Source organism: Lepus europaeus, chromosome 2 (assembly GCF_033115175.1).
Source record: "Lepus europaeus isolate LE1 chromosome 2, mLepTim1.pri, whole genome shotgun sequence".
Lineage (NCBI taxonomy): Eukaryota > Metazoa > Chordata > Mammalia > Lagomorpha > Leporidae > Lepus > Lepus europaeus.
This window is the reverse complement of record NC_084828.1, coordinates 76,275,584-76,296,888: the sequence shown is the minus strand read 5'-3', so window position 1 is coordinate 76,296,888 and position 21,305 is coordinate 76,275,584. Positions and strand designations below refer to the sequence as shown.

General features: G+C 42.1%; 1 protein-coding gene and 1 pseudogene across 1 annotated transcript in view; both read right to left on the bottom strand.

Annotated features, from left to right (window-relative positions):
- Positions 1-15,118: 15,118 nt before the first annotated feature.
- Positions 15,119-21,305, bottom strand: part of CFAP91 (cilia and flagella associated protein 91) — a 57,500-nt gene continuing 51,313 nt past the window's right edge. The window contains exon 18 of the mRNA XM_062176910.1: positions 15,119-15,200. The gene's annotated coding sequence lies outside the window, so the exon portion shown is untranslated. The remainder of the gene's footprint in view (positions 15,201-21,305) is intronic.
- On the bottom strand, positions 16,892-17,971 carry LOC133748243 (eukaryotic initiation factor 4A-II-like; annotated as a pseudogene).

Here is a 21,305-nt window from a genome sequence, read left to right as displayed (position 1 = left end):
GAAGCTGGGTGGGAAGCAGAACTTGGACTCAAACCAGCCCCTCCGATACGGAATGGGGAAGTCCCAGGCTGTGAATTAACCCATGGCAAGCTTCTCTTTTAATTTGGTCTTCCATGAACTTTCTGAAGTACCTTAGTATGTTCACTAGTGCTTATGTATACGTGAATGCAAAGGAAACCGCCGGCAGTAAACTCACCAGGCAGAGCAGCACTTTACTCCCCGGGGAACAGAGGATTCGGACAGGCAGCATGGCCAAGGAAAAGTTAGCTTTATCTCTACTGCTTTCTCATTTTATAAGGCGCAAGTAATCATGAGTGGCTTTATAATTTTAAAAGATATTACCCAGAAATCTAACTTAGTCAGTTTTGTAATTGCCTATTATTATGTTTATCCCATAATAATTTAGGGACACATTCATTGCTTTTGGACTAGCAGCTGACAAATATTTTTTCTATAAAGGGTTAGACAGTTAACACTTTGGGCTCTGTGGGCCATCCCACCTCCCTTGCAACTAATCCGTTCTGCTGTTGTGGGGCAGCTGTACGCAATGCATAATGAATGAGCATGCCTGCGTTCCAATAAAACTTTATTTAAAAAAACAGTGGGTGGGCCACATTTGGCCTGTGATCTGTAGTTACTTGCTATAGACTAAGTTTCTTATATAACTAAAGTATATTTTAAATATTTTTGTGCACAGAGCTGGTCAAAAATAGGTCCTAGCCTCGGCAATGTTGCTCAGAATGCTTTAGACTCTGGCCGTATTGTCAGAGACCCAGCACTCCCCCATGGAGGGGATAACCCACAGCTGTCTTTGCATGTGGGTGACAGTCACTGACTCTGGAGCAGCAACCAACCACCCGTGAGGCGCGGGATTGTGCTTGCCACAGCTGATTCACCCAGTCAAGGTTCAGTGGCCTCAGAGGTGGCTCCTGATCAGCCCCACATGCAGAGTGACCCTTAGAGCAATGCCTCTGGCGTCGCCTCAGCCAGGCTGGGCTGCACTGGGGGAGGAGGAAGGCCTGGTGGCACTGAGCCTTTGCAGGAGAGGCTGGGTGCTGTGGGACCAGGGTCTCCCCCTCACAACTCAAGGTCGAAAACTCACTGGTCCAGAGTCGGCTTGGACACAGGGATCCCTCACATAGGTAGGGAAGCCTTGGCACTGGCGTGCTGCTGTCATTGGTCCCAGAGGCTGCCAACACTAGGCACACGGAGTTCCCATGGCTCCCAGCACTGCAGTCCCTGACTCTGGTATTTTCTGGGCTAGGGGACTGTAGCCTAGTATCTGAGAGAGGGCTGGCTGAACCAGGACTCCCGGTGACTCACGTGCAATAGAGGATTGCAGGCAAGCACAGGGCCAGGGAGCACTGGACACAGGGCTCAGGATTGAGTGATGATCTTCGTGCTTATTTCTGCTAGGGAACTGAGGCGAGCAGTGAGGCCCAGGTGATTCCCCAGGCCACGGTGATGTTGACCTCACGTGGAAAATGCAATGTGTTCCCACACAGGCTTTGCATGGAGCTGGAGTGCAGCCTTCCCCCAGCCCAAGAGAAAGAAAAAAACACTGTACCTGCTTGGCAGTAACTTCCTTGCTCTGACTTCTTCCTTGGGGTCCACTTTGAAGGATCAGGAGCAAAGGATTAATCAGAACACCAGTGCACCTGAGGTAGCTCCGTGCGGAAGACGGGAGGAATAGCCGAGTCCTGTGCTGGGCTCAGTTCGCCGCAAGGACAGGCTGGGGCTCCCGCTGGAGTGAGGGCAGTGTTTCCTCTTCCTGTCCTAGTCGTAGGCTATAACTTCTCCGGATATGAGCCAATCTTGTCCCTCACCTACCCTTTCAGCCCAGGTCTGATGCAGGCTCTCAGCGGCTCCTATGTGGCACACCTAAGTCCCAAGTCCAGCACTTGAACTAGCAAATGAACAGATTACCGTATTTACTCTCATGATGTCCCCCTCCTAGTTTTCTTTCAGATGTCTTTGCTGTGAAACACCCGAGGACGGAATCTGTTCTGTCTGAGCAAACTTCATGCACTTGAGCCACTGGGGGGCAAAGTTCGTTGGAACCTAGATCTTCTAACACTCTCGTCCCATCTAAGCCACCTTCCTGGAGAGAGCTATTGCTGTGACAGTGAGCAAAAACTTCAGTTCTACTGCTGGTTGACAGCAAGGTTGCATTAGACCGGAGGCAGGCACACAGGGAGAGAGGGAATGAGAGTAAGGTGAGGAGGGTGCCCACTTCCCTGGAGCGCAAGACCCTGCAGCTCCAACCTCAGGACAGAAAGCTGACCTGGAGCAGGGAGGCCTGCTCCAGGGGAAAGAGTTCTTAAAGGCCCCTTCCTGGCCCAGCCCCGCGAGCAGGGATGGCGGCTCCCTCTTCCACCTCATCCGTCCTAGTCCCCAGCAGCAGCTGCTCTCAGGTGAAAATGACAAGAGGCCAAAGCACCGGAAGGCACAGGATACACCGCTTCTACTTGCTAGAGAGCACCAAGACTTTGATGGTGGAAAAGACAACTAGAAATTTCCAAAATATTATCTCCATGAGTCATATGCAAAAATTCACGTGCATTTCCTGACTTAAATTGTCACATGCTTAAATCTTGCCCTGATGGAAAAAATATAATTAATAAGGGCCAGCGTTTGGCTTGGCAGTGAAGATGCCCCTTGGGAGGCTTGCATCCTGTATCCTATATTATGTACCTAGGTTCCAGTCCTGACTCTACTTCCAATTCCAACTGCCTGCTCATGCGTGCCCTGGCAGACAGCGGGCAATGTCTCCTTGCATTCCTGCCTCCCACTTGGGAGACCTGGATCACACTCCAGGCTCCTGGTTTGGGGTCCCAGTGGAAACTGTCTGATATGCATTGGAGTTGGAAGACAGTAGCCCGGGAATGTATCCTGGGTGTCTCAGGTACCCCTGAGAGCTACAGATCAGAAAGGCATGGCCATAGCCAAAGGGAGAGGGAAGGCTGAAAAGGATTAAGAGCCCACCACAGGGAACTTCTGCTGAGAGGAAAAGCGGATCTTTCTGGTCTGCAGGTCATTCCAGGGACCCGAAGGTCTTTCTGATCTGAAGGTCATTCCAGCGACCCAAAGGTCTGTCCAGGGAAAAAGGCACTGCCCCAGTTCAGGCAGGACAGCTTGGCAGAAGTCCTTGGGTCATGGGTAAAATACATAGCTTTCATCATCTCCCAACTCTTTCTTGGCTCACAAGGGCTTGGCCTTATCTCTCTTATAAAAATGGTGAATTATTTACAGCAGGAACAGGAAATTAAGACTAGGTTATGAAACCCCTGAGGCAAAGGCTCTTTCCTCAAGTTTCAGGTGAGATCTTCTGGATCTCTGTTACTCTGGCTCTGCTGCCTGGTGTCGTAGACCAGAGGACAGGAGAAGGCTGTGGGGGTGCCAGGCCTCGCTGGTCTGTAACCGCAGTGTTAATGTTTGGCATGATTCTATTCTCAAACTAGAAAGCATACTCCAGTTAGTAAGGACCCCCAGAAGGGGCACCACACAAATTGAGCTCAGGGGCCAGCACTGTGGCATATGCTGGCATCCCATATGGGCACTGGGTCATGTCCTGGTTGCTCCACTTCCAACCTACCTCCCTGCTAATGGCTTGGGAAAAGTAGCGGAAGATGGCCCAAGTGTTTAGGCCTCAGTCACCCATGCAGGAGACCTGGATGAAGCTCCTGGCCCCAGGTTTGGCCTGGGTCAACCCTGTCTGTTATAGTCATCTGGGAAATAAACCAGTGGATGCAAGATTTCTCTCTCTCTCTCTCTCTCTCTCTCTTTCTTTAATTCTGATTTTTAAATAAATAAATAAATCTTTAAAAAAAATTGAGCTCCAGCTGTTCTAGATTCTATAATTACTCCGAGGCTCCACAAATTACACTTGTGGCAGCTGGAGTTGGTTATAGTCAGCTTTTCAATGCTACGATGAAATATGCACTATAAGCTCCTTATGGAGGAAGGGTTATTTTGGCTTATGTTTTGGACGCTCACAGCCAAGGACTGGGTAGGTCCCATTGGTTTAGCCATCAGGGGAGGCTGGGGATGGCACTGATGGAGCATGTGCAGAGGAACAATCATATGGCGAGCCAGCAAGAAGAGAAAATGGCCGGGTCTGACGCAGTCTTCTGTACCCAACCCTCCTGCAAATCTGCCTTCCAAGGGCACCTCCCAGGGACCTGAGCATCTCCCACCAGGCCCGCCTCCTACATGCCATGAGCAGATGGAGATTCCATGCACTAAAGACCATCAGTGTATGACTTTGGGATTTAACCCTCTGTATGAATTTGGAAGTCATGTCCTATTCAAGCCATAGCATTATGCCCCTGGCTCTCCAAAACTCATGTCCTTCTCACATACAGCATATAATCCTATCTCCAATAGTTCCAGTATTAACTCCAACCCAACTTTAATTCAAAGTTCAAAGTCTTGTCTGGGACTCAAGGTGAATTTCTTAGCCTTGAGCCCCTGGGGGGAAAAATGTATATTTTTAAGACACAGTGATGAGACAGGCAAAAAGTATGCACTCCCATTCCAAAAAGGGAAGACAGGCACATAAAAAAGATTAATCAGACCAAAGCAAAACTGAAAACCGGCAGGGCAAACATCAACTCCTAAAGCTCCATGCCTGACACACTGGGCACGCTGTGGCAGGGGCAGTCCTGTACATGGCTTTGTTTCTTACAGGTTGGAGCCGCATCTCTGCAGCTCCACTAGGCATTGCCTGGTGGGGACTCTGCAGCAGCTGCACGCCCACATTTCTGCTTGCAACTGCCAAGGAGTTGGAGGCTCTTGGCAGTGGCCCACCCCCACGACAGGCCCTGCCTGGAGACCCAGGTTGTCTGAAACTTTAAATCTAGGCAGAGGTCTGCAGGTCTCCGTGGCTCTGTTTTGCTCTATCCACAAGGCTGCTCTATGAGGCTGCATTCTGCCTGCAGCTTCCCAAGCTTGGGAGGCACGCTGCTGGGAGTTGTCCTTGGCAGGCATTGCTGGCACCTCCACCTTTCTGGGGTCTCCTGTGTGGCTTTGCTGCCACAGCTCCACCATGCATGGCCTCCTCAGACTTTCCTTTGAAATTCCGGTGGAAGTTGTCTTGCTTTTTCGCATGCCTGCAAAGCCAGCATCACACCGATGATGCCAAGGTCTGCCACCAGCACCAGCTGCACCTGGGCCCCCGTGAACCACCTGGGGTACGTGGTGATGTTGGGCAGGCTTGCTGAAAGAACCCCATGGTTCCACAAAGCAATTCTACACTCCCATGCATCCAGGCCTGTGATGGGAGGGGAAGCCTAGAAGATCCTTGAAAGTCTTCGAGGTCTTCTCCCCATTATCTTGCCTAATAGCACGTGGCTCCCTTTTACCTGGGCTGGTCTCTTCCTGTGCTGAACACCTTTTTTGCTTCCTTTTTCCCTCTGGCCAGGCTGTGAACTTTCCAAATATTTCTGTTCTGCCTCATTGTACCCTTGATTCTCATTGTAAAATTTCTTAACAGCAGCCAGTAACACTCTTGATACGCCTGAGTGCATTGCTGTTTTTGTTTTTTTTTTTTTTTAGATTTATTTATTTCAGAGGCAGAGTTACAGAGAGAGAGGGAGAGACAGAGAGAGACAGAGAGAGAGAGAGAGGTCTTCCATTAACTGGTTCACTCCCGATGACCATGACAAATGTCCCAGCCCCTGGGAACACAGGCTATTGTCTCCCAAACTGCTGCTGAGACAGAAAGGGGGTGCAGCAGGGGCGAGTAAGAACACCACAAAGCTTTACTACCCCTCCAATACTTAAAATTGTGGTAAATGGTCTACCACTTTTAAGTTCCCTTTTTAAAGTTTATTTTATTTTACTGTACTTTTTAAAGATGTATTTATTTTGTTATTTGAAAGGCAGAGGTACAGAGAGGCAGAGACAGAGAGAGAGAGAGGTCTTCCACCCACTGGTTCACTCCCTAAATGGCCACAAAGGCCTGAGCTGTGCCGATCCAAAGCCAGGAGCCAGGAGCTTCTTCCAGGTCTCCCACGTGGGTGCAGGGGCCCAAGGACTTGGGCCATCTTCTACTGCTTTCCCAGGACACGGTAGAGAGCTGGATTGAAAGTAGAGCAGCTGGGTCTCGAACTGGCGGCCATATGGGATGCCAGCACTACAGGCGGTGTGGCTTTACCCGCTATGCCACAATGCCAACCCCTTACTCTATTTTTTAAAGATTTTTTTGTATTATTGAAATTTTAAAAAGTTTCCTTTAAGGTATGCAAGTTTCACGTATTCCATTTGTACAGATTTAGGAACACAGTGATACTTCCAACCCTACCCTCCCTCCTGCCCATGCTCAACCCTTCTTCCTCCTCCTCCTCCCTATTTACACAGATAACTCTACACTAAGCAAAGAATTAACAAACAGTATGAAGAAAAAAACACTGTTCCTCAACAGTAGAGACAAGGGCTGATTTATTTATTTGAGAGGCACAGTTACAGACAGAGGTAGAGACAGAAAGAGAGAGAGAGAGAGAGAGAGAGAGAGAGAGAGAGAGAGAGAGGTCTTCTACCTGATGGTTCACTCCCCAGATGGCTACAATGGCTGGAGCTGAGTGGATCAGGAGCTGGGAGCTTCTTATGGGTCTCCCATGTGGGTGCAGGGGCCCAAGCACTTGGGCCATCCTTTTCTGCTTTCCCAGGTGCATTAGCAGGGAGCTGGATCAGAAGTGGAGCAGCTGGGATTTGAACTGATGCACATATGGGATGCTGGTGCCACAGGTACAGGCTTAGCCTACTATGCCACAGCACCATCCCCTATTTTATTTTTATTTACTTGAACGACAAAGCAGCTGGAATTCGAGAGAGAGAGAGAGAGAGAGAGAGAGAGAGAGAGATCTTTCAGCCATCAGTTCATTCATTTTCTTGCAACAGCACTTTTTCTTAATTGCTGTGAATTTTCAATTCTTTTTCATTGTTCTGACAAAGTTGGTTCTGAGCTGCTGCTTGTTTTTCAGGGTTTCTGTGGAGGGATGGGAGTTTGCAGCTGTCTACGCCATCATTTTGTTGATGTCATCAATGCTAGTGGATGACTCATTTTGTGACCTATTTGTGCACGTCTCAGTTCTCTACAAGGAGACGATGCAGGTAGCTTGTGGTGAGGCTTCCCTTTTGCGAAAAGGGACAACATAAGAAAAGCCTGTGACAGGAGCTTATGAGCTCCTGACATATGACATATGACAGGACCCGACTGTGTTGGGCTTGGTACCCACATTAGTCAGAACAGTGAATGGTCTCTCTCCTGGGGGAACTTGCGGCATCCAGGAGTCATTTTGTAATTATTAGTATTTGGATCCGGAACACATGAGTATGATGACATTCCCTTATGTTTTCTTTTAGAAGATTTACATTTTAACCTAAAATTTCTTTTTCTTTTAATTATTTATTTGAAAGGAAGAGAGATAGGGGAAAGACAGAGAGAGAGAGAGAGAGAGAGAGAGAGAGAGAGAGAGAGGTCTTCTATCTGCTGGTCACTCTCCAAATTCCTGAAACAATTAGAGCTGGATCACACTGAATTCATGAACCAGAAACTCAATCTGGTGAGTTATATCAATATGTTGAATGCTGTATCAGTCTTGCATCTTTGGAATAAACCTACTTGGTCCTAATATATTGACTTTTTTTTTTCCTCCTTTGGAAATTCTGGATTTGATTTGTCATATTTTGTTAATGAATTTTGCAACCATATTCATGAGAGATTTTAGACCTATATACTTATTTTTGTTAGTTTTGTCAGGTTTTAGTATAATGATTATACCAGCCTCCTAAAATCTTAATTTTCTGAAAGATTGGTGTTATCTCTCATTCAATATGTGATAGAATTTACCATGGAAACCATCTGGGCGTGGAAGTTTCATTTTGCTGAAGGTTTTTGGTAACAAATTCAACTTAATCCAAAATATAGAGATATTCCTGTTTTCTACTTAGCCTTGTATCTGTTTTGGAAAATCCTGTTTTTCTTTTTATTTTGACAGGCAGAGTGGATAGTGAGAGAGAGAGAGAGAGAGAGAGAGAGAGAGAGAGAGAGAGAGAGAGAGAGAGAAGGTCTTCCTTTTTGCCATTGGTTCACCCTCCAATGGCCACTGCGGACGGCGCATCTCGCTGATCCGAAGCCAGGAGGCAGGTGCTTCTCCAGGTCTCCCATGCGGATGCAGGGCCCAAGCATTTGGGCCATCCTCCACTGCCTTCCCGGGCCATAGCAGAGAGCTGGCCTGGAAGAGGGGCAACTGGGATAGAATCCTGCGCCCCAACTGGGACTAGAACCCGGTGTGCCGGCGCTGCAAGGCAGAGGATTAGCCTGTTGAGCCACGGTGCCGGCCGGAAAAATCCTGTTTTTCAATGACTTCATCTTATCTAAGCTGTCAAATTTATTGTGGTAAAGTTTTCAAAATATTCCTTATTTTCTTTTAATGCCTGTAGGATATGCAGAGGCATTCTATTTTTTTTTTTTTACTGTAGTTATACCCCTTATTTCACTCTGGGAAATTAATATTTTCTCTATTTTATAATCAATCTAAGACTTAATTAACTGTGTTAATATTTCCAAAGAATCATATTTTGGCTTTGTTTTTTCTACGGTTTAAGTTTTGCTCATTAATTTCTGCTCTATTTTATCTTTGGTATCCCTCCTACCACTTATTCTGGGTTTGCTTTCCTGTTCTTCTTACATCTTTCTTTGGGGGAAACTTAAGATAAATGGTTTTCAGCCTCTTCCCTAATGAGCACCTATAGTTCTACATTTTTCTCTAAGCACTGTTTTTGCTGTATCCCCCAAAGTTTGAAGCTGTATTTTCTCAACCATTCAAGTCAAAGTACTTTCTAATTTCCATTGTCATTTCTGCCTTGTCATTTTTAAAGATTTACTTTATTCATTTGAAAGGCAGCATGACAGAGAGAGGGAGAGACAGAGAAAGAGATCTTCCATCAACTGGTTCACTACACAAATGACGTAATGGTTGGGGCTGAGCTAGGCCAAAGCCAAGGAGCCTGAAGCTCCATCCAGGTCTCCCATGCGGGTGGCAGGGGCCTATGTGGGCCGTCTTCTGCTGCTCTCACAGGATCATTAGCAAGAAGCTTCATCAGAAGCAGAACAGCAGGGACTCCAAATGGCACTGATATGGGATGCTGGCATCACAGGTGGAAACTTAACCTGCTATGCCACCACATGAGCCCCTGTCATTTCTTCTTGGAACAAAAGTTTGTTTCAAAATGCATTGCTTAACTTTCAATATTTGGATATGTCTTAAATTATTGTTTTGTCACTAATTTCAAAGTTAATTCTCTCTGTGGTTGGAAAACATATTCCAGAAGGTGTCAGTCCTGCCCTTGGCTGTCACCTGGCCTCTCTTCAGCACTGGCAGAGAGGCAGTGCCTTTCTTACAAGGCACCAGGTTTCCCTAAATCTAATGATGTCTCAACACCAAAAAAAAAAAAAAAAAAAAAAAAAAAGCTTTGTCTCAGAATAAGTTCCTTATGATTTTGTATTGCTATTGACTGTACCAGTGTAGCACCATCCCAGTCCACGATTGCATGGCTGGAAACAGCAGTTTTTTTCATCACTGTAAGTGTTCTGTTTTCAAGAGCAAAGGTTATAAAGTTGGGTGTTTTAACTCCAACCATTATACACAGAGGGCTACCAACACCAGGAAAAGTTTTCCTTTCCTGGTAAACTTCAATTTATCGATGAGAATTTTGTAGAAACTCATTTTTAATACTTTCTCAAAGTATGTGCTGATTCTACCTTCAGTTAGGGTGGGCAAACTCTAACCCAGAGGCCCAGTCCTGCTCAGTCACTGCTGCTTCTGCCCTACGGCGGCAGAGCTGAGCCGCTGAAGTGGAGATCACCTGACCTGCAAAGCCTGAGACAGTCAACCTGGCCTTCACAGAAACACGCAGTTCTCTGCTGTGCAGCCTTCCCCCGCCTAGCATCATCATCTCCTCCCATTCCCCTCCCCTCCCTCTGCCCCCTCCTTCTCCTCTGCTTCTTCTTCTTCAATATTTATTTTATTTATTTGAAATGCAGAGTGAAAGAGAGAAAGACAGAGAGAGAGAGAGAAAGAGATCTTCCATCTGCTGGGTTCCCTCCCCAAATGGCTGCGATGCCTGGGGCTGGGCCAGGCCTAGGCCAGGAGGCCCCTCCCACCTTCTATCATAGCAGCTCAAACTCACTTCTCAGTCTGTGTTCCTAGTGCTTTACTTCAAAAGTGAATACAACATAATCCTGACCTAGTTCAGGTTAGCTCGTTTCAAGCAACAAAACAAAGTGCAACTGCTTCCTGCCTGGTGCAGTAGTTTTCTATTTCCTCAGGGGGAAACATTTTGTCACCATCCTTGTTTTCTGAGGAAATGGGCAAAGCTTTACAGGTTCATATGATCAATTTGGAAATTTTATTAAACTTTGCTCATTGTTTCTGTTGTATTTGTTCTGGCGACTTTTTCAGGAATTCTTATTGCTTGTGAGACCGGTTATCCAGAGTTAACTCCTTTGCCATTTTCATCTCTTTGCCCATTTGTCCCTACCCCATATTGGATACTCAGCAAATTTGTCACCAACATCACCAACTGTATTCTCTGTTAATGGTATTTATATTCTTCTAACTGCATTCAAATGGACATATGCATTTTGTCATGGAACTTCTCTTTTTGCATTTTTTTCATCTCAGCCAGGTTCCTTTTGCTTTCAGCCTACATCTGTCTGTTGGCCTTATCTATCCTTATTATTCCCTATTTCAGTTTCCAAAGAGACCCTTTCTTTTTGCCTCCTACTAAAACCACCAAGATATCTCTGAAACTTTGTTTCTTATAGCAAGATATTTCCTAGGGTTGGATTTTATTCTGTTTTCAGGGTAGTATACATTTTCCTTTGTCAGTTCTGTACATGGGCTCCATGTTGACTTTGTTGTTGATGGTTTTGTTCATTTATTTTTTTTCCTACTTGCTAGTCATTGAACAAAGAGAGATCTCTTCATCTCCAGCATCTTTCAATACATAGGATGGGTAGTTTCCCTTTAACTTTCTCTGTAGATCTAGAGCTCAATGGTGGGTGGATGTACCATGTTATGGCCAAAGCAAAGTGCATTTTTCCATTCCAATGGAGATGAATACTTGAGTTTCCAGTTTGGGGGCCATGCCTGTTGGTGCACATATTCACACATTTCTTCCAGAGATATCTAGGAGGTGAAATGCTGGGTGATAGGGGGTGCATGTTTTCAACCTTAGTCAATAATCCCAATGTCCTATACAAAACAAAATAAGAATGCACAAGAAATATTCAGTAACATTTATTTTTTGTTTGTTTCAACAAGCCAGCATATCTTTGTAGCTAACAAAATGTTGGAATGAGATATAAGAAAATTTTCTCTTGAGGTTGAACATCTAGAAAAAAAAAAAAGAGGACATAGCTCTTCAGCTGACTATTATTACTGAAAATCATTTTAAATTATTGTGAGTTTAAGGAAAATAAATCACTTTTCTCAAGAATCACACAATGACAAGGCCATGACAGCTGCACACTTCGGGAGAAGCACAAACTCCTGGAATTCTTTACAGTGATTCATATGGTGCCTTTAAAAAAAATCAACAATCTGCAATAAAACAACACAGATGCTTATGATTATATCATCTTCTAGAAACATGTATTAACCAGATACATAGATGCAAAACTTAATGTGATACAATAAAATAGAGCCTTTGAAGTCAGACTGCCTCAGACTCCTCAAGCCTGCAACTTATGCGCCTAGGGATCTAACAATGTCTTACTTCCCAAGTCTCAGAAATATTCACTGTATACTGCAGAATACATACACACATTTGTATGTGCATATTTACATATGTATTTCTAACTTCCTTCAAATATGTATACCTTTATTTTATTACTTAACAATGTTGATGATCAATGGATCATCAATAGTACAGCCAGACATGCACAATAATTAAAGTCATCATCTTTTATTTTTGCCAACTTTCAACCACAAAAAGACCACAGCTGTTTACATGTCTTTCAATTTTATCATTTTAAGGATATGTGTGTCAAAGTAGGTGGGGAGAATACATTGCACCTAATAGTATGTTAGATGGATTTATAACTTCTAAATATTTGCATATGACATCAAGTTCTAATTTATTCCCTTGAGCTGGGTCTTGCAAATATTAGGAGCAGGGCTGCTTCTGAATGTCCCAAAGAGCAGTTTGTATGGAACATTTGTTTCAAAAAAGTTAATGCCCAGATGTCGGAGGTCATGAGTATTGTTTCTGAGTCTCTTTCCATTTCACCTTGACTTTTAGCCAATATCTTTTACTATTTTTTAATTGACAAAGACTGTATTTGTTTATCATATATAACATGTTTTTGAAATACGCATGCATTGTGAAATGGCTCAATTGAATTAATTAACACATGAATCACTTCACATTCTTTCTTGGAGGTGAAAACAGTTAAAATCTACTCAGCAATTTTCTTATTTATTTAAATTTTTCTTAATATAAAGTGACTAGACTTCATGTATTTCATAGGCACAGTTCTAAGAAGATATCACTCTACCCTCCCTCTTCTCTCTCCCTCAATCCTCCTCCATCCTTTTTTTTACTAAAAATATTTTTACAAAGACAAAATTTCAATCCACTCTAAAGTCGTGAATTTAATTCACCACTAACCATAATATTCCATAAGTAAAAAGCAGGAAGGCCATAGTTCCACAGGAGTATAAACAAAGGCTAAATATAATAATCATAAGATGTCTATTTCATTCTTATACATTTTTTAGTATTCTATATTAACTGCCATATATCAGAGAAAACAATATATTTGTCTTTTGGGGACTGGCTTATTTCACTAAGCATAATGGTTTCCATTTGCATCCACTTTGTTGTAGAAGACAGGATTTCATTCTTTTTTTTATAAAGGTTGAGTAGTATTCCATAGTGTAGATATACCCCATTTTCTTTATCCAGTAATTAGTTGATGGACAGTTGTGTGGATTCCACATCTTAGCTATTGTGAACTGAGCTACCATAAACATGGGAGTACAGATCACTCTTTCATATGTTGATTTCATTTCATTTTGGTAAATTCCCAGGAGTGGGGTGGCTGGGTCATATGGTAGATCTATTTTCAGATTTCTGAAACATCTCCATATTGTCTTCCATAATGGCTGCACCAGTTTACATTCTCATCGAGAGTGGATTAAGGTACCTTTTTCCCCACATCCTCACCAGCATCTATTATTTGCTGAATTCTGTATAAGACCATTCTAACTGGGGTGAGGTGAAACCTCACTGTGGTTTTGATTTGCATTTCCCTGATGGCTAGTGATCCTGAGTATTTTTTCATGTGTCTGTTGGTCCTTTGAATTTCCTCTTTTGAAAAATTCCTGTCCAAGTCCTTTGCCCATTTCTTAACTGGATTGTTTATTTTGTTGTTGTTGAGTTTCTTGAGCTCTTTATAGATTCTGGATATGAATCCTTTATCAGTTGCATAGTTTGCAAATATTTTCACCCATTCTGCCGGTTGTCTCTTCACTTTGTTGAATGTTTCCTTTGCAGTGTGGAAGCTTCTTGGCTTGATGTAATACCATCTGTCTATTTTTGCTTTTATTTTCTGTGCTTCTGGAGTCTTTTCCAAGAAGTCTTTGCCTATGCCAATGTCTTACCAATGTTTTCCTCTAGTAATTTGATGATATTGGGTCAAATAATTAGATCCTTGGTCCATTTTAAGTTGATTTTTTGCATAAGGTGTAAGGAAGGGGTCTTATTTCATACTTCTGCATGCATAGATCCAATTCTCCCAGTAGCATTTGCTGAAAAGATGGTCCTTTCTCAGGGATTGATTTTAGCTCATTTGTCAAAGATCAGTTGGTTGTAGATATGTGTGCTAGCTTTTGGGGTTTCTATTCTGTTCCACTGGTCTACATGTCTAGTTTTGTGTCAATATCAGGCTGTTTTGATTATAACTACCCTGTAATATGTTTTTGAAATATGGTATTGTGAAGCCTCTGGCCTTGTTTCTGTTGTTTAAGATTGCTTTAGCTATTTGGAGTTCCCTGTGTTTCCATATGAATTTTAGTATTGTTTTTTCTTAATCTAGGGCGAATCTCTAGGTATTTTGATTAGAATGACACTGAATCTGTAAATTGCTTTGGGTAGTATGGACATTTTTATATTAATTTTTCAATCTACAAATATGGAATATTTTTCCATTTTTTGTGTCCTCTTCTATTTCTTTAATGTTTTATAATTTTGATTGTAGAGATCTTCTATATCCTTGGTTAAATTTATTTCAAGGTTTTTAAATCTTTTGTAGCTATTATGAATTGTACTGATCTTACAAGTTCTTTCTCAGCCATGGTATTGCTTATGTATGCAAAGGCTATTATTTTGTGTGTTGATTTTTAGATCCTGAAAATTTACAAGGCTCTCCTAGGAGTTTCAATAGTCTTAGTAGAGTCTTTTGGTTCTCCTTTATATAGGATCATGTCATATACAAAAAGGGATAATTTAACTTCCTCCTTTCTAATTTCTACCCCTTTAATTTCTTTTTCTTGTCTAATGGCTCTGGCTAAAACTTCCAGAACTACACTGAATAGCAATGGTGAAGTGGGAGTCTTTTTTTCAGGTTCCAGATCTTAGTGGAAATGCCTCTAGCTTTTCCTCATTCAATATGATCTTGTTGTGGGTTTGTCATATATTGCCTTGATTGTGTTGAGGACTGTTCCTTCTTTCCCAATTTGCTTAAGGTTTTTATCATGAAAGGATGCTGTATTTTATCAGAAGCTTTCTCTGCATCTATTGAGATAATCACATGATTTTTATTATTCAATTTGTTAATGTTATGTATCACATTTATTGATTTGCATATATTGAACTATCTCTGAATACCAGGGATAAATCCCACTTGGTCTGGGTAAATGATCTTTCTGATGTATATTGTTGGATTTAACTAGCTAGTATTTTGTTGAGAATTTTTGCATCTATGTTCTTCAGGGATATTGGTCTATAGTTCCCTTTTTTTGTTGCTGTACTTTTTTCTGATTTTGGAATTAAGGTGATGCCGGCTCACAGGAGTTTGAGAGGATTCCCTCCCTTTTGATTGTTTTGCATAGTTTGAGAAGAACTGGAATTATTTCTTCTTTAAGAGGTTGGTAGAATTTAGCATTGTAGACATCTGGTCCTGAGCTTTTCTTTGTTGGGGTGAAAATAGTTAAAATCTACTGTTAGTAGTTTTCTTCTTTTTAGCACTAACTAAATACTTAATTGAATAAACACAATAGCAAACAAAATGCATTCTAATACTTTCTTTAAAAAAATCAATTTTAAAGGTCTTTCTATTCAGGCTAATGACAAACACATTAAAGGCAGATATGCTAGTTTAACAAAATTGGTTAATTTTATACAGCACTTATATCTTTTAGTCTACAAGTAAATTATTAAATGATAGAAAACATCGAATACCCTGGCAGCTCTGCCAAGAGTTGGATCACTGGAAATGGACCTGCCCTGGAGTCGAAGGATGCCCAGGTCAGAGCCACAGATCTTATTGGCTCTAAGCTGAAAAGCCCTTCACTCAGCCCAACTTCCAAAGTGACTACTGCAGCTGAGGGGACAGCCAAGTAGGGTCAGCAACATTGAAGGCAGAACTGTAAATTTCCTGTTAGAGATGCCACCTGCCTTTACCTGGCCAGCTCTCCTCCCAGGCCAGCCAAGTAATGAAAGTCAACAGAGTGCCTTCCCCTAGGAGGTTCACACCTCCCTTAGGATATATCCCAAGTGAAGAGATAGATAGGTCTGGGCCTCTTAACTTACAAGGCCTAAAGCCCAACAGATTATTATCAAGCCCCTTCTATCAGGTTCTACTTGCCTCTCAATCAGAAAACTTAATTGTAGCTTAGACAGCACCTTTCTTAGCTCCTCTAATAATGACTCTGTCCTTTGTTCTAGACCCTGTCTAGTGCACTTGGGCCTCATTTCTTTGTAATCATAACCTCTACTCTACCACCAATGGCTCTACTCCCAACCTGTGTGTACTGATGGTCCTCTTCCCCACTTAATGCTGTATAATTGTTCAGACCTGGTTAATGCCTCTCTTAGGATCATTGGTTACTATCCTCACCCTGTCTTTTATGACCTTGTCTAAATATGATCAGAGTCGGCAAACTTGGAAGGCTTCCATAGCCTTGGCAACTCATGACGACAGCCTAGGGTGGTTACTGGCACCATAAACTAGAGTGTCAATTTGTTGGGTTAACAACAGGAGTCACTGTGCACTTGCTCCTCATGTGGGATCTCTGTCCATAATGTGCTGTACATTGTGATTTAATGCTATAACTAGTACTCCAACAGTATGTTTCACTTTGTGTTTCTATGTGGGTGCAAACTGTTGAAATCTTTATACTAAATTGATCTTCTGTATATAAAGAGAATTGCAAATGAATCTTGATGTGAATGGAAGGGGAGAGGGAGCAGGAGAGGGGAGTGTTGCGGGTGGGAGGGAAGTTATGGGAGGGGGAAGCCCTTGTAATCCATAAACTGTACACTGGAAATTTATATTCATTAAATAAAAGTTAAAAAAAAAAGAAAACATCGATTACAACCATTTCTACAGAACTAGGAAATAAATGTTTAAGAAAGAAAGATTTTACAGACCACATCTTTTATATCCACCCCAACAGTCTAACTCTAAAGAGGAAAAAGCCAATGACTTTCCTCACAAGAGCTCACGATTAATGTTGCTTTGCCGTCAAAAATCTGTATTTCTGATCCATTATGAGCACTAGACAGATTCAAATATTCCCAAAGAAAGAAGCACAATGCACATTGTGATAGCCTATTCAGCAACAGCAAGCACTGCATTCAAACTACATCGTCCCAGGAATTAAATAAGTTCAGCCACATTCATGGGCATTTCCTCCACTGTAGTACTGTAGGAAGTCTCAGTGTCACAAAGAATCCTCTTGTCTTCGTCAGTAAAAAATTTTGTAGCCACACCTTTCCTCCCAAATTGATCCCCTCTACCAATTCTGTGAATATAGTTTCCACTATTGGTAGGTAGATTATAGTTTATAACCAAAGTTATAAACTATAGTTTATAACCAAAGACAATCCCACGAGCCAACAAGTCAGAAGCAATCAGAACACGGCTGATCCTGATCGGAATTCTCTCATGATGACATCTACCTCCTCTGGTCCATGTCACCATGTAGAACAGAAACTGAAGTCCCTGACACACATTTTTCAGTGAGCCAGTGCACTTTGTACCTTGTATTGAGAAAAACAACAGCCTGCGTAATGGTCAGTGTTTCATACAGGTCACAAAGTGCATCCAACTTCCATTCCTCTCCTTCAATGTTAAGATAGAACTGTTTGACTCCTTCAAGGGCCAATTCTTCTTTATTCACCAGAATTTGAATTGGATCTCTATTGAATTTTTTGGTCACTTCTAACACATCAGTTGACATCATGGCAGAAAGCAACACAACCTGAATACTGGTATTTAGTTTTTGAAAAATCTCATAGATTTGATCCTTTAAGCCTTGGCTCAACATTTCATCTGCTTCATCCAAAATGAACACTTTGATCCATTTTGAAGAAAGGTATCTTGTGTTTAATATCACATACTCTCCCTGTGTGCCAACAAAAATATGTGGTGCTTCTGCCTGCAATTTTCAGATTTCATTTCTAACGTTTGTTCCACCAGTGTAGGCATGACAAGTTGCTCCCACACAGTTTCCAAGTGCCAGAATTACCTTTTGGATCTTTAATGCAAGGAATAACAGTTCTTTGCTGAATAGCTGAAGGCTTCTCAAAACCATAAGCACAGATGCCCTGCAGAAGAGACTCCTTTAAATTCCTACCATCAAGGTTATTACAGTGTCATCCCAGGTGCTCTTGATGACACCATCAGGGTCCATTCCCTCTGGGCCACTTTGTTATAGTCTGCAGAGTCACCAGGCATGTTCAAAGAGCCCCTCAGCACCCGACTGAAAAGCTACTGCCAGCAATTTTCAAAACACAATGTGTTCTTAACTCTATCACCACACTGTACAATAGATCTCTTGTACTTAATCCTCCTACCTAGCCAAAAGTTTGTATCCTTTGACCAATATATCCTGGTATGCCACCCCTGGTAACCTCCAATCTACTGTCTACCTGTATGAATTCAACTTTTTTAGATTCCACATATAAGAGAGATCAGACATATATGTGCACGTACTTTAGGCCTGGCTGAAGGCATTATGCTGGTATTTCTATGTCTGATTTATTTCACTTAGTTTAAAATCATCCAGGTTAATCTATAATGTTGCAAATGACAGGATTTTCTTCCTTCTTAAAGATTTATTTATTTATTTATTTGAAAGTCAGAGTTATACAGAGAGAGAGAGAGAGAGAGATTGGTCTTCCATCCTGTTTCACTCCCCAGTTGGCTGCAATGGCTGGAGCTGCGCCAATCTGAAGCCAGGAGCCAGGATCCTCTTCTGGGTCTCCCACGTGGGTGCGGGGGCCCAAGAACTTGGGCCATCTTCCACTGCTTTCCCAGGCCATAGCAGAGAGCTGGATCGGAAGTGGAACAGGCAGGACTCGAACTGGCACCCACATGGGATGCCGGCACTGTAGGCAGTAGCTTTACCCACTACGCCACAGCGCTGGCTCTGATTTCCTTCTTTTTTAAGGCTAAATAGTGCCAATTGTGTATATCCATGACATTTTCATTACCAGTTAGCCTCTTCATGGACACTTGGGCTGATTCCATATATTGGCTATTATAAATGATGCTGCGGTAAACATGTGGGTGAAGATATCTCTTCAATATACTGGTTTAATTTCCTCTGGATATATCCCAGGGGTTAGATTGATGGATCAGATGGTAGTTCTTTTCTTAACTTTTTGAGAAACTTCCATACTGTTTTGCATAATGAGTTGTTTTCTTGCTATTGAGATCTTTGTATTTTTTTGCAGATAAATTCCTTATCAGATGAATGGTTTGCAAACAGTTTGTCTCCCATTCCATAGGGTTTTCTCAGCATTATGTTGGTTATTTTATTTTGCTGTGCTCAAATTTTAGTTGGATGTGGTAGTGTCTATTCTCATTTTGTTGCCTGTGCTTTTAGGATCATAGCCAAAAGATTATTGCCCAGATCAATGCCATGTGCTTTTATTTTGTTCAGTAGTTTAACTATTTCAGGTCTTATATTTAAGTATTTAATCCATTTTGAGTTGATTTTTGTATGTGGTGTGAGTTCAAGGTCCAAATTCCTTCTTCTGCATATAGACACTCAGTTTTCCCAGTACCATTTATTGAAGAGACTTTTCTTTCTCCAATGAATATCATTGCTGCCTTTGTTGAAAACAAGTTGGCTGTAGAAGAATGGATTTATTTCTGGGTTATCTAGTCTGTTCCATTGGTATGTATGTCTGTTTTTATGCCAGTACCATGTTGTTCGGTTATTATAACTTTGTAATAGATTTTTGAAGACAGGTATTATAATGTTCCCAGCTTTGTTCTTGCCCAGGATTGCTTTGGATATGAATTTAGTGATTTTCTAATTCTATGAAGAATGCTACTGGTTTTTTTTGTTTGTTTGTTTGTTTGTTTTTTGACAGGCAGAGTGGATAGTGAGAGAGAGAGACAGAGAGAAGGGTCTTCCTTTTTGCCGTTGGTTCACCCTCCAATGGCCGCTGCGGCTGGCGCATCTCGCTGATCCGAAGCCAGGAGCCAGGTGCTTCTCCTGGTCTCCTATGGGGTGCAGGGCCCAAGCACTTGGGCCATCCTCCACTGTACTCCCGGGCCATAGCAGAGAGCTGGCCTGGAAGAGGGGCAACTGGGACAGAATCTGGCACCCCGACCGGGACTAGAACTGGTGTGCCGGCGCCGCAAGGCGGAGGATTAGCCTGTTAAGCCACAGCACCGGCCAAGAATGCCATTGGTATTTTGATATTCATTGTGTTGAATCTGTAAATTATTTTCAGTAGTATGAACATTAACAATATTAATTTCCAATTAATGAACATAGAATATCTTCAATTTTTCAGTGTTCTCTTTACTTCTTTCATCAATATTTTATAACTTTCAGTATGCAGATATTCCACTTCCTTGGTTACATTTATTAATAAATATTTTATTTATTTACTTTTGGAATCTATGGCTAATAGGATTGCTTACTTGATTTCTTTCTGACAATCTGATTACTGATGTATAAAAAGCATTGATTTTTGGATGATGATTTTATATCCTGCAACCCTACTGAATTCATTTTTTCATTCTAAGTTTTCTGGTGGCATTTTCAAGTTTTTCTACATATTAAACCGTAGTGTCTGCTATGAGGGATGATTTGAATTCCTCCTTTCCTATTCAGATGGTCTTTATATATTTCTCTTGCATAACTGGTGTGGCTAAGACTTCCAATATTATATTGTCTAAAAGCAGTGAAAGTGGACACCTTTGAGGAAATTATTTCATCTTTTCCCATTCAGTATGATGTAGACTGTGGGTCTATCCATCAGACAGTCCCATTCCTAAGATTCTGGACAGAGGCTCTCTGGCCTGTTGGAACGGAAGCAATGGCCCTACTGATTTCGGAATCTCCTTTGGGGTCGTTTTCCCTTCTTGAAGACTGGGCATGTTCACAGTGCAATAGTTCTATTGTCTCATCCTGTCAACCCAAGGATTTCAACAGCCTTCCTTAATTTCATCCTGCCTCTACCCCCTCAATCCAAACTGGCAGTGCTTCCTCTAATATAATCCCAGAAACTACGCAGTCGCTACTCAATCACATCCCTTAGAACATGTTTTCTCATATTTTGCAATATGGAAAAGCTGAGAATTTTCCACATCCTCAAGTTCTTGTTCCTTTTTTCTTAACAATTCCTTCTTCAATTCATCTCTCACCTTTCACATTTTATCACAACAGGAAGAATCAAGTTACTCTTTTAATACTTTGCTTAGAAATCAATGTTATTGCTTACAAGTTCTACCTTCCATAAAACAATAGAATATAGTCAAGTTATTTCCCACTTTATATATATATACAATGGTCATCCTTCTTCCAGTTTCCAATAGCATCTTCCACATGTATCTGAGACCTCACTGGAATCCCTGTTAATAGCAGGCTCAGGAAAGCTTCCTCTCTCTACCCATTACCCCGTTCCAAAGCCACTTCCCCGTGTTTAGGTGTTTGTTACAGTAGCACCCCTCTCCTGGTACCAAAATCTGTCTTACTCAGTTGGGGCTTCCATAACAAAACACCATAGATGGTAGCTTATCCATAATTTATTTTTTCACAATTCTAGAG